General features: G+C 42.1%; 1 long non-coding RNA gene across 1 annotated transcript in view; it reads left to right on the forward strand.

Annotated features, from left to right (window-relative positions):
- The first annotated feature begins 8,968 nt into the window (after positions 1-8,968).
- Positions 8,969-14,562, forward strand: part of LOC139613353 (uncharacterized) — a 123,643-nt gene continuing 118,049 nt past the window's right edge. Inside the window, exon 1 of the long non-coding RNA XR_011686731.1 lies at positions 8,969-9,495. This is a non-coding gene — a long non-coding RNA (uncharacterized lncRNA). The remainder of the gene's footprint in view (positions 9,496-14,562) is intronic.

Genomic DNA, 14,562 nt, shown 5'->3' on the forward strand with positions numbered 1-14,562 from the left:
GGCAAAAAAAGAAAAAAAAAAAAAAATCCCCTTTCTGGTTTAGTGCATATAAAAACAACTCTGTGAATAGCTTCGCCATGCAAGTTATTCACCAGTTAAGTTAAATAAGCCTCACAGCTACTGTCACGACCCATTATGTGGGGAGTAGGCGAGACAGCTAAACACCACTTCCACACAATTTAGATGCAATAAAACACTGACAGCTTTTTTATCCACTTCATTAAGCCAGTAATTTCTTATAAAAATCTCCCGCATTAATCCTGGTGATGGTTTCCCTGCGGTTCCTTAAGCTCTCCTCCAACCTTAGCCGCCTTGCTTTGATGCTTACTCAAATAGGCGCTAATTTGAGATAAATTATGCATCCGCATGTAGCCTACCCATGCCAAGGAATATAAAGTGTGACACTCTGAAAGATGGTGAATTAAAGCAAAGTGTGATATCTCGACGGGCTAATGGCAGATAGGTTAGGCTGTCAACCTGATGGTTTGTTTATCCGCCAGTCACTTCATATTCAGAGGAGAGGTCATGTTTATGATGTTTTGAAGGTCATTTGGCTTCAGTGCATGGCCGTTTTTGTCAGACCTCTGGATGGATGCAGGTAAAATTACTCATTCTAGCGTAATTTCCATTGTCCTTTTAACTTACATAAGATAAATAATATAAATTTAATTGATCCCACGCAGGGAAATTCAAGTGAAACAGAAGCATAGATGGATAACTTTGAAAGACTTTCAACAAAACTACAACAATGTGTACATTATGAACAGCTACTATATGAAAGTAAAGGTTGAAAAACTGAAATAAAAGGCACCAAAGAATATAAAACAATGTAACTAACTATATTATAAAGAGCGGCAACTAAAATGAGGAGGTAAAGAAGTTTCGATTGAAAAGCTGAATACAAACACTTTGCACTTTGCACCTTTGTTCCTGCAGATAGCATTGTTAGCAACCCTCAGAACAGTTACTGCAAACAAGTGTGTATATTAGACTTGGCTTACAGCTAATCTTGACTAAGTCATTACTCGATATATGCCTTTATCCAGAGCATCTTTTATTTTTGTGAATGAAGTCTGTTCATTCTTGATGAAGGGGTTTACCTAATGGCATGAGTCATATCAGCGACCCATGTTGAACTTAAAGAGATTTAAAAAGCATAAATGCAATAAAAATCATATTGGAATAAATTGAGTCACAATTATGAACAAGAAATTGGTAAAATCGTGTCTTAATATTGACAATATCGACTATTAGTGTGCCTGGATCATCTGACATCCACTCAATCATACAGTAACTTAACACAGTCTCTAGATGGGGCTGTTGTCTGCTGCTTCAGCTGTTGCTCGTCACTCTTCTCTCAGTCTTTCTGCTTCACGGTGCAGGCAACATGGAGATCAACAGCACATACAGAGTACTTCCAGATAGAGAGTAAGCTGGAGAGAAGGAAGACTGAGGAGAAGTTGAGGAAGCAGTAGAGACTAAGCTGCATGATGTACAACTGTAATTTGGGACTGTAGCAGCTCCTGATATTGCCTTGCTTTATCAAAGGCAACGCTGCTTCGCCCCCTGTCCCTAATAAGGAAGCTTAACCAATAATGAAATAAAGCGAGCAGAACATACTTTTGCCTGTGATGTCACGCTCACTTCCGCCTGCCAGCCCGCCCTTCATCTTAGATGTCTTGCTATCATTACAACAATGATATTGCCTTTACGTTCTTAATAAAACTCAGTCAGTGGGGCATTATCTCCCATCTTTACATTTTATTAGCCATGCTTATGAGAGATGAGGGGAAAATGATGTGACTAAGTGAGACGTCTCAGATAGGTGACAAATGTAATACAGACTTCATTTGTTATATTGTAAGGCGATGCAGCTCCAGTGAAGTGCAATTATGCAGCATAGACAAGGGGAGTTGGTGCTGAGACGGGCAGTTTAGAGACTGTCTGACATTACTGTACTACACTCTGCAAACACAGCTCTCAATAGCATGCATCGGAAAAGTTGTGAAGTTTCCAGTTAGTCATAAAGCAACAAAATGCAATAATAAAATATATCATGGGTCTGTTGCAAGCCAGCTACAAAATAACTTTAAAACCTCAGAACACAAATGCTCATTAATAAAAGGTATGGGTTATAAAAATTGCATAAACGTACACATTACTGTAGATATTCAAATTTAGCTCGGGCAGTCTTACATAAATAAGTATTTTGTGCCAAACCTGTATTTTTGATGTGTTTGTATTTCCATCTAAAATAAGAATTATTTCTGTGACACATCTTCTTATGAACCTTCTCCTTTTGGATGCTTTTAAATGAAACTAAATGCATTTTTTTTGTCTATTTCAGCTGATGGACAGAAAACTGACTGAACTATTTTTATAAACAGTGAATCACCTTAAGGGATTGAAGCATGTTCAAGCAGAAATACTCCAAAGTTCTCAGTTTCATCATCTCAGTTGCAAGAACTTGCTGCTTGTCTTTGTAAAACGTGATAATAAATTGAAAATTGTAGGGGTTTTGACTGTCTTCACTTGACTATCCTCTGACATTTAAAAGGCCAAGTAATGAATTGGAAAAGAATACTGGCAGATCAGTTGATAATAACAATAATCTATATGGTTGATTCATCTGCAGCTCACACTTTAAATACCTGGTTGAGGGATTTCAAGATGTATCAAAACAATTTATTTCTCCAAGAAAAACCTAGTTTTCAAAAAAAAAAAAAAGTCCCACATTTTACTATTTAGCTGATACAGCAACAGAAAACCTAGTGTGAGGCTTCTGTTGCTACTGAGTCTAATCTATTACCAAACCAGCACCTGCCATTAGACGTCCTCCTTTTTAAGTTTGCGCTTTTCCAGTTTACCAAACTAACTACCTTTAATCCGCAGCAGTGGGAGGAGCTGGATGAGGACAGGAGAGGGGGAGACGGATAACGAAAGAAGGAGTTAGAAGAAGGGACAGGCATCTCCTGCATTTTCTCAGTCAGGCAGCAGAGCGTGGAGCGGAGGGGCCAGCGGGCCAGCAGCCAGCTAATGGGGACCAGCAGTGAGCAGGGGCCGGGGACAGCGCTGACAAAAGGAGCAGCGACAGATGCCATTATCTCAGCCTCATGCAGATACAATGGATCTGGACGACACAGGCCCTGACACTGACAGACGTGTGTGTGTGTGTGTGTGTGTGTGTGTGTGTAGAAGTCCATGTGGGCTGAAACAAGAAGTGTGTGTGTGGGTGTGTGTGTGTGTGTGTAAGCTGTGAGGTTAATGGAACACGATAGAGGAGAAGTGGATTATCGTGGAGACTACAATTTCTTGGTAACACTTGTCTGAGCTCCACTGCACCCCATGCATGCATGTGTGTATATGCGCGTATGCAATTCCTGTGTGTATTTGAGTGTAGCCTACATGACCCCGTCTTGTTACAGACGACAGTGAGATCAGTCACCCATCACTTGCTTAGAATTCAGGGGCATCGTGAAAAGCACATCACATTTGGTCCCAAATTTCACTGGGTGCTACTCTTGGCCTTAAAATATGCAGAATTCACTTCACCCAAGGATGTTCTGGTCATTTGGAGAACCAAAAACGTGCCTCGGTGGGGTTTGTCAGGGTGGGGTTTTGGAGGGGGCATATTAGGGGGATATGGCGATGCGTTTAGCAGGATTGGTAAAGGCAGAGAAGCGCTGTTAAGCAGCACTTTTTGGGAGGGATAAGAAATGTGAGCTTTAGCCAGTGTAGTGCGGTGACATGGGACAGCGTTATTGACTGTGGCGGCGCGTGCTGACAGTGGATTGTCGGTCCCTGCAGTCATTTGCCAGACTGAGCGAATGCAGGGATCAGAGTTCTTGGAGCTTAGAGAACGAGAGAAAAGATGAGGAAAGTGCGAAAGAGAGGGATGGCATGAAAAAAAAAATAACAGAGAAAGCAAGGACTGGCAGCCGTACAAATGCTTGAATATACACATTACACACAGACACAGAAAAACACACTGAGCTGTGGACGCCCTGCTGAGTGTCTGACACTGATGCTGCCAGACTAATCAGGGTTCTCTCTCTCTCTCCTTCTCGCTTGCTCATTAGTGTTATGGAGGAAACCAGACAGTTGTGACGTTGTAATGACGTTGTGTCTTGCTGTTGTATCAGTGTTTGGTGTGAGAGGCCTCAGTTTTGAGTTTAGTGTTAAGTCCCAGTTTTTATAGTGCTCAAAAACAGGTCAATGTCCTACTTGTAATGGTTCCCTCACGTTGCATGAGTAGCAGTATTATCTTGTGTTTCCACAGAAACACACACATAAAGCACTTTATCAAGCCTGACAAAAAAAAAAAATGCTAATAAAGAACTCACTTGTTTTTCAATTTGGAATAATATGTTATTTGGATTCATAACCTCAGTTGGACTTGACCAGATTCTAACAAAACTCTGGGTAGATACTGTGAGCCAGTTGGGATGCAGGCCTGTGGTTTACTGTTGGCCTCAAGAAAACCTTGCACTTCAACTTCACTTCAAATTGTCTGGAAAAGTACCAGAAGCTTGACACACTCAAGGTGGAGAACTGAGGGTGAGAGTGGACCAGGATTAGTTTGCATCAGCTCTTCACTGATCACTGTGTTTATGTGTTAAATCTTTTTTTTTTTGAAAACTACCAGATTTAAAATAAATGATTTATTAAATGGAGTTTCATTATTAAGACTAAAGGACATCTTCATTAGTGACGACTTTAGTACTGTGGAAGTTTGTTGCCAGGAAATAGCTGTAGTTTGTGGTGTGATATATTAAACCTGACTGCCTTTTGTGAATATAGGTATGAATTTTTACATTTTATGATTTATGTATAGATCCATGAATGGAGAAATATGTCAATGTGTTTCATATTGTTCATAAGTTTGAATATGAGAATGAATATGAGTGGTAAATATCTATTTATGCCTAACGTACAATATTTTACGTTATTGGCATAATGTTACGCAACATGGGCCATTCTTTTGGGATAAAATATATAATCTTCCAATTAAATTTGATTACTGAACAGAATTTGTGCAGGTCAGATGTGACAACCATTTCTCACCCCTTTCCATCTAAACAAGCAATATATCACTACTTGCTTCATAACAGTTACACAGTTACAGAGTGTACACATTTAGAAACAGCTAATCTCTGTAAGAACTAGTTTTTGTGGTGCAACCTGTTTTAGTTCAGTCATGTGTAGATCTCAGTAATTCTAATTCTTAATTGAGGAAAATGTTGCGCAGCCGGCTTCTTAAAAACAGCTCAACAACCACAAATTACAGAGAAAAACAACTTGAAGTTTCTTTAGGTGTCGGTCCATCATGAGCCACCACTGCTCCTTGTTAGACTCAACAAGTCTCTGGATTCACTACTGGAGAAATGACGATGGTGTTAGAGAGCGTTCGGTAACAACCTCCCATACACATTCATCCGAGCATCACTGTGAGGGCCTCAGTGAATCATTCCAATACTCATCAAACTATACACTGACCATTTGTTCCCTGTATGGAAACATCTGCATTCACTAAGTTCCTATACTCATTTATTGAGATGTTTCCTTTAATGTATCACTCGTTTGAATGTCCCTGTCAGCGGACACTAAAATCTTGAGTCTCATATGTTTTTTGGTCAAAGGACATTAAAAATTCTTTACTCTTCTCAGGGGAGGATTTAGTTCAATTAGTGGAAGTGGGGTTTAACAACTGAGCACATATTACTGAGAAGGACCCTTGACAATTCTTCCAAATAAAATCTGAGAAAAACTTGCATCCTTAACCAGCTTATGATATTTCAGCAATAAGTCCTTCACAACACTTTGGGACACACCGAGTTTATTAGCCTTTCCAGTAATGTTTGGCTTTTTTAATGTTTTCTCTTTACAGCCCAGGCATGTCCTTTAGCCATGCAAGTTTTATTTTTCTTGATTTGTTGTTCCTGAAGGGAGCAACAGCAGCACAAAGAATACTGAAGCAGCCGCTATTAAAACAATAAACAGCCTCCCTGGTGCTGAATGTTTCTGGGCGGTAGACTGGTGGTGTAATATCTGTCAAAAAGGCCTCTGAGAATTTTTGGGCAGAACTGGACTTAAAGATGATGGAGTAAACTTGTGTATAGAGACTGAAGGGGATTATAATGCAACAGAACAGTGATCTGTAGGGCACATACAGCTGCCCAACATTGATTTAGGCAAGGAAAATGAAGTTAAAGCTGTCTGTAAATGATCAGGTTATTTGATTATTACTGCACAAGTTGAGCTGGAGCTAATTAGTCAAGTGGTTCCCAAACTAGTGGTCAGGTCCCTTCAAAAGGTCACAGGGGTAGTGAAATGAATTATGGGGTAAGAAGGAATTTGTGTTCATTTTTTGGACTTTTGTCTAATCTTTACTTTTAGTGGTAATATTGAATAATTTGATCTCTTTGGGCTCCATCTAGACAAACATTTTTTCAATGGGTCACAAATGAAAAAAAGATTGGAAACCATTTTAATCTTAAACAACTTATTTCATAATCCAATTGTATGTTTTATAACCTTAAACGTTTATCTTAAGATGGAAATAAAGTCTTTTACCTTCCACCACTGCTGTTCAGGCATCAGGAATCAGTAGACCGTGGTGATGGCAGATGATGAAAGTTTGTGGATGTCACAGACTGCGGAGGTGCCAATCATCAAGTGTGGAAGTGGCTGAGAAAGACGGAGCGAAAGGTCAGAGGACGATGTTTGTCTTTAGATTATATGTGCAGACTCATTACTGGATGTTCACTTGTTTCCCTTACAAAAAAACTTTGGAAACTTTGGGGTATTAGTTCTTCCTTCTTCTCTTCCCTCTTCCCTCTTCCCTTCCTTCCCTGCTTCCTTCCTCTCTACCTCTCAATCTGGCAGTCATGCTAATGACCCTGCTGTCTGCCCCGGCAGTTTCTCATAACACAACTTATCAGCACCGAACAGGAGTATGGGTATTTTTAAACTCTGCTGCAACCTCTCTCTCTCTCTCTCTCTCTCCCTCTCTCTTGCGCGTGCACACACACACACACACACACACACACAGCTGCATGCATACACTCTGTTACTATTCAGTAGGGAACCTATGCTGAGGTCCAGATTGAAAATGTGATGTGTGCTAATGCATTCAGAACAGAGGTGAGGCCGGTCCTTTCCTTTTCTGTAAGCCAACAGTGGGAACACCAGCCCCAATATGGTAAGCTAGAAAGGCGAGTACATTACAGTGGCTGAGTAATGAGAACCATGGAGCTCCAAGTCATTCACACACACACACACACACACACACACACTCACACACACACACTCACACACAAGCTGGTCTGGTCTGTGGGAGTGTGTGAAGCAGCGCAAGACTCCAGCAGAGTACTACCAGCGCTATGCTCTCCTGATGGTGATGCTGTGTGAAGTGCAGAGCTGTTCGACACAGACTCCAGCTGCTGCTGCCCTGTATTCAAATGGCACCACAAGATACCGGCACGCAGTCTCTTGGTTCTTATTAGACTCAGCCTCTCAATCTTTTTGTCTGGCTTTTGTCTCTGTGTTTTTTTTTTCTTTTTCAAAAGTCTCTCGACACATCCCACTCTTACTTTGCTTCCCTCCTATCTCTACTTACCTCCTCTACTTGTCATGTGTGCTGTGCACTTGTGACTGTCAGCCATCACGTTGTGACAAATCACGAGAGAGATAAAAGAAGAGGTGGAGAGAGGTTGATACATATTCTTAATTTATTTGCTGACTGCCCTTAAAGGGACATCAGACAGTTTTCTTGCTTTATCTTTGTGATCTGTATTTTATTTTAATCTCTTATTTCCCAATGATGTGACGTCTACTTGAAAGTATTAGATTAGTTAGACTATGTGCACATGCTTATGAAGGCACAATACATTATATAAGTCAGTGTGTTTATTTCTATGTGTGAATGTACATGCCAGTGAGTGGGTGTCGGGTGACATCCAACTTTTTCTGAAAGTGTAACAGAGAGGTAAGAAGAGGCGGACCGCATCCTGCAGCTGTAACTGTGAGTGTTTGTGTTTATACCTGAGTGTGTGCGCTTGTGTACTTGATGGCTGTGGTTGCGGGGTCAGAAATGTGTGGGATGGAGAGAAAACTGGTGAAAAACGGATGGAAAGATGATGATGCAGAACGGCGTCTGTGATTATAAAGAGAGAACAGTTAACGTGGATTCTTAGGGATTAATATCAGATGTTTTCTTTTGATTTGTATAACATTAAAAACAGGATGAACTGGCACAGAAACACAGAAGTTTACACTTCTTGCATGTGCATTCAGAATTCACACCTTCCTGGCCACATAAAATACAAACAATGAGTCAGCTATATATAAAGCATGCCGGGCTGAGAGGTGCAGTTATTGTTTGTCTAAAGGTCAGAAAGACTCATTATTTAGATGTTATGTAAATGGGAATATAGAGATATCACATAGGGTCGCATAGAATACACATAATGGAAAACACATTTACAATTTCTGCAACGCTGGACTTATTTAATAAGTGTACATAACTAATGTTTTGATCATAGGATCCTTACATTCACCAATTATGATGTGATCTGTGTCTCTATATGAAATACTGAGGGGAGGGAGGTTGAGCTTTCACTCACACCGATGGTTGAAATCAGGCTGTCTGTCTACAGAGAAACTGGAACCAGAGAAGCTTTAAAATATTTCAAAATTGCTGCTGACTAATTTTGTCTTGATCAACTAATCAAGAAAAGAAAAAAAAAATAAAAATAGGAGAAAAGCCCACCATCTTCCTTCTTTAATTTGTTAGCTTTTGCATCATTAGGCCAGTTTACACAGAGACAAGGATACTGTATGAGGGGAAGGGGCAGGTGTACGCAGGTGCTCTAAAACCCACAGTCACAGTCACTTTGACCTGTCCATCAACAGTGTTGCACTAGCCCACGGAGGCTCATCAGGTAGGCTACTTTAAAATATAGAAATGATCTATAAACCCTCGTAGAAATGTTGTTTTTAAGATGAAGTTTCAGTATGAAAGTGATTTCGTTAGTAGTTGCACATCCAATGGCACAAAGTAAAAAAAAAAAAAAAGAGCTCCTTTTTTCCGACCATTTAGTGGTTCATACTCTTGGTCTGGTCATGTGCGGCTGCACGTAAGCCTGAGCCTTATCAGAGCTCATTAACTACCTGCTCTCCACCTGTGGACCCACTTCATGAGTCCTGGACTCAACGGAACCTGCCTTGAAGTTAACTGCGTGACCTCCGGAGAGTCTGAGGCATTATTAAGCTCTACAGTGGCGTTTGCTGCGGTAGTTTAGACGCAAAAAAAAAATATATATATTTTAACAGTGGATAATGAAGTTAGCCTATTTTTTTTTTTTTTACTAGTGAGCTCAGTTACACAGGCTAACGACTCCTCCGTCCATGAGATGGACAGTGACCAACAGCGCAGTCACTTGAAGGGGAGGTGGAGCAAATTCATCTATGCGCAGGCGACAGGATGCGTTTTTGGTGAGTCTCCTCAAAAGCATTCACACTTCCCCTGTGTCCACCATGTTGCTGGGTTGACTTCTTTTTGGCTCAGTGTACATCACTGTACCTGATATGTCACAGCAGGCGATGCACAGGTGTAAATAATATATATAAGTCAAACATCTGTGGTGGAACTTGACGTGTTGCTAATTACAACTTGCAGCTTGATTTGTTTGATAGGTTTATGTTTTATGGATGTAGTGAGATGGGTTATATCTTCAGAGATCTCGGATGTTAGTTTCAGCAGCTGGCTGGAGCCTTGCTGAGGCCTTTCTGTGTTATGTTGCATATTTGTCTTGTGTTTGCATGGGTGGTCTGCTTTCTTCACACTGTCCAAAGATGTGCAGGTTAGTGGCCGCTCAAGGTTACTTGTGTGTAAATGTGTCAGCCCTGCGATAGACTAATGACCTGTCCAGTGTGAGCTGGAATATTGATGCTGGTTGTTGATTGTGGCTAAATTATGAAACTGGTAGTCTGTGGGTTGGCTTCCTCTTTTGCTGCTTTTTTCATATGTGTTGACAGATATTTGATTGGACTAAAGTAATTTGACATTCCTGCTCCTTGGTATCACCCCTGCTTTGTATTTGTGTGAGATCACTGCATGATGTTGTTCCAAATTAATTTATAATGACAGAATTGCTGAATGAAAGTCCTGCTGTCGCTTGCTGTGCCTGACACAGATGAAGCCACTTCACAATAAGAGAAAAAGTTGAAATATCTATTATTTCTGAGGTTAAAAATTATGAGTGAAACCCTAGAGCTAGTCTGTCCTCCTCTTGCCTAGTGCTGTATTAATTCAGAAGACAGGCAGCTCATCCACGGAAGAATCCAGGGCCACCAGTACATGCTAATGGGGCAGCTCCTCGGACCTGCAGTTTCTCATCACACAACCTATCTACACAACACAGTGACTCTGTATTTCAGACTTCTGCAGCCTGCCTCCCTCTCTCTTGCTGTCTGTCTTGCTCTCCTCCCCTGTCTCTCTCTTACTACCTTTTCTCATACTCACATGTATGTTGATGTTTGAGCAGGAGCAAGTGCACCTAAACTCACACACATAACACAAACACGCGCACACAGACACACTCACACACACATAAAACAGGAGTGGGGCCTGCAGCTCCTGGGTGTTTTGCGGGTTGGATTCACACCGATGCTTTCTCTGACTGCACTATTGTTATTTAAATGTGGGAGGGCGATCAGCAGCAAGCATTAATGGCATCCTCAGCACTGCAGATGCAGCACAAGACACACACACCCACACACACAAAAGCATACACCAATAGACATCTGCACATGCACATGCAGACACACACTTTCACGCAAGCCTTGTGGACGCACCTTGAGGGCCATATGAATAACAAATACCTCTGCCATCTGCAATACCACAGAGTATTTCCAACCATTTCGGCACATTAGTCAGCAGTCCTTTGACTTAAGCTCTCCATGCACCACTTGGTGTATTAGCAACGCTCTCCTCTGCTATACGATACACTGCGTTTAAGGGTGCAGTTTGAAGAGAAGTTTGTTTTCTAAGATTAAACTTTATGTCGCTGCTGATCTGACCTTGTCCTCCTTAGTGTGATGTGGTGGGAGGCGCTTGAGTCGTTTGCTGCGGCGATGTTTTGTTCTGTCAAGGCCAATCTGAGCCCAGTTGGAATACCTGTGGTGATGGTATCGTTTTAAACTGGTGCAGACCTCCCCCACCCTCCTGACATTGCCAGACCAAATGGGATTAGACAGGCACCCCTGGCCATTAACACTTGATCCTTACCTTACTTGTTTTTCCCTAGAAAACCACAGCTGAAATAGTTGGAAACCTTGCCTTTCAATTCTGCATGAAATATGTGGTTTTTAATTCAGTTGGTCTATGTTCTTGGAAAGTGGTGTTTTAGTGTTGTGGTGTGGGCGATATTAAAGTCAAACAGTGGCTTTTGGTTTAGGGGTGGGGTCATTCTTTTCATTTTTTTATGCCCAAACTTAATAATATTGGTGAAAAATATGAAAAAGGGCGTCTTAACTGTGATTACTGGTACAACATCATACCTGTTGGAAAACTCTGGAGCTGCACCATCCCTGTATGTACACTTATACACAGTCACAGTCCCAGCTGTACATGGCTCCGGGTACATGTAAGTGCACCAGTCGAACTCCTCACATCCACTGAGATTATGGAGAATTTGTGTCCTTAATCGGTGTTTGGCCGCTTAACACTGAAAACCTCAGTCCTTAGATGGAGTTTGGCTTTTATGCTTTACAGTATATATACTGTATATATACAGTTTTTAACATTTACCCCCATTGTTGGATAGTTGATGACTTCACATTTTTCCATAACACTATAATCAAATACAAGTAAATGCATCAGATTTTTTTTGCATCTATATCCTCTGGAGTCTTTCCCAATATAAAACATTGAGCATCTTTCTAACAACAATTAAAAATTCCTGGTATACTTAGATGATGGTAGATGGGAAGATAATGTAACTTATGGGGATTTTAGAACGTATTAAAAAATTCCTCTTCAGTGAGATTTAGGCCATATAACTATTTGTCTTCCTCACGGTTTAACATGGATCGTCTCTGGCTTGTATGCCTCTCATCTCTGTGTAATTAATGCAACACTGTTAATTAGCTGCCCAGAGTAATCAATTAACTACAAAGCAACTGTTTTAAATGCAATTTCTCAAACACAATAAGTAATATTATGTAATATAAAGATCAAACGGCCACATCATTGGAAATGCCCAACTCCTGAGAAACAGTGTGTCTGAGTGTGTGCACACAAGTGTCATGTCGTTCTGCTTGTTGTTGGAGGTTTGGGTTGTATTGGTGTTGTCTATCAGCTTGTGTGTTAAATCTGAGTGTTTTGTAGCAACAAGCATGAATATACGGTTGTTGTTTTTTTTTTGTGTTTTGTGTGTGCACAGGAGTGCATTTGTGTGAGTCTGTGTGTTGCAGAGTGTTGTCAGAAGTGATCCCATTTTCATTACTCACTGGCTCAAAGAAGGAGGTGAGGCCCTGGCTTGCAGCAGTGATAAATGCATTACCCCAATAAACCCCGTCTCCACTGAGGTGCTGAATGCTGACACACACACACACACACACACACACATACTGAGGAAGGGAGAGAGGAGGTTGGCGACAGAAAGAGAGGGATGGATAGATAAAGGGAGTAAAGAGACAATCAGATGGGAAGAGAAAGACAGTGACAGGTAAGAGGAGATGAGAACGAGGAGATGGAGGGACGGAAAGGGGGGGAAACAGCAGAGATGGGAAGACAAGGAAAAGAGAAAGGAAAAGTGACATGTGCCGAGGAAAAAAGAGCGACAGGAAAGAGAGGAGACGGAGGAAAAAAGGCAGACAAGCACCACAGAGGGAGGAGGAGGTGGGAGGAGGTGGAGGGTGCAGGGAGACAGAAGGTTAGGGGTAGAAGGGTGCTAATGGCTGTATGCAGAGCAGGACTGTGGGGCAGGCAGGGGCTTGTGGGGACAGAGGGGTGGGTGTGTGCGTGGGTGGATGGACGGATGGAGAGAGGTATAGATGGAGTGAAGGGAGGGAGGAGGGAGGTGAAGGATCAGTGGTGTCCAGCTGGCCTCTTCCTCGTCCCCTCATTAGAGCAGCATAGGTCTGTCGTGAATCGTAATCCTTGAGGAGACAAGGGAAAAGAAGTGTAAATCGAGTGTGTGTGAGAGTCAGTACACCTCGGTGTGTGTAAATGATATCATGTTTTTCTGTAAATTTGAGTTGTGTGACTTTATGTGAGTGTAAATGTGAAATTACTGTGTATGTGTGTTTCCTATTGCATGTGAGTGGGTATGTGATTTAAAAAAAATGCTGCATTTGTGTGTTTACCTATGCATTTGTGTGACTGCTTGTATGGGCATATTATAAAATGAGTGCATATATACAGCACGGTTAAAGGTGTGTGTGTGTGTGTGTGTTTAGAACAAATGCAGTGTGTATAGCATTTGTGTGTGCATACACTGTGTGGGAATATTTAGGTGTTTTTCCAGTGTGTTTTCATGAATATGTGTGAATGACTGCGTGTGTGTATGTAGATATGTGTGCTCTAACTCCTAATCACCAACTCTCTCACTTGCTCTCTCTCTCTCATCCTCTTCTTTGCCTCCCGCCCACCACTTCTGGTAATGAGGTGAGGGTGGGAGCAGATCAGAACCCTTAGCGGAGTGGACCGGCCCCGTCCTCAGTCGCAGCTACATGCAGGTCAGGCCTCCCTCATTAGCCGCCATCACAGTGACATCACATATGAAAGCGCCAGTGTGCAAATTGAAAACACTAAGTTCACTGAATCAATCAGAACCTCAGCAGAGACCTGCCGAGTCTCATCTTAAAAAAAGAAAGCAAGGAAAAAAAAAAAAAGTCAAGCAGGTCTTTTTAATGTCTTTTTGGGATTCTTGTGGAATTAGAGGAGGAGTTTGATGTGGTGGGGGGGTGGGGGAGGTCAGATAGGGAAAATGAGAGGCTGAGTGGGGTGGAGGGTAGAATACAATTAAAAGGGAGCAGAGAGTCAAGGGGACTGACCTGGTGATGGGAGAGGAGGGGAGGGGAGAGGGGGCAGTTCTGAGTGCACGTGCACCACATAATGAAAGGTTGAACTTTTTGTGGCCAGGGTGGCATACCAAATCAACTCACCCTGGGAGTGTTGAGTGAGACAGAGCGGGGAAAGATGGGAGAGAGAGTGGACTGCAGCCTGAAAGAGAGGGAGGAAGAAGAAATGGAAACAACAGGCGACCTGAGTGAAAGAGGCAAAGGCGAAGGAGAGGCAGAGACTTTAACGAGGGACAGGGGAGGGAGAGAGGGACTGAACATGGGAGGGACAGAGGGATGCAGACCGACTTGCTGAATGAGTGGAGAGGAGGAGGATGGAAAAGGAAAGGAGGGAGAGACAGAGTGATAGGCCCCCACTACGTGGCTGCCACGGGGGCCTGAGTGACAGAAATTAATAATTAGTGACAATGATTGACAGTGCTCCCTCCATCTGCGGCTCTCCGCCGCCTCGCAACGCCTGCCTCCGCCAGCGAC

The sequence above is a fragment of the Trachinotus anak genome, unplaced genomic scaffold, assembly GCF_046630095.1.
Source record: "Trachinotus anak isolate AG129_WGS33_773 ecotype Australia unplaced genomic scaffold, CSIRO_AGI_Tana_v1 ptg000032l, whole genome shotgun sequence".
NCBI classification, from domain to species: domain Eukaryota; kingdom Metazoa; phylum Chordata; class Actinopteri; order Carangiformes; family Carangidae; genus Trachinotus; species Trachinotus anak.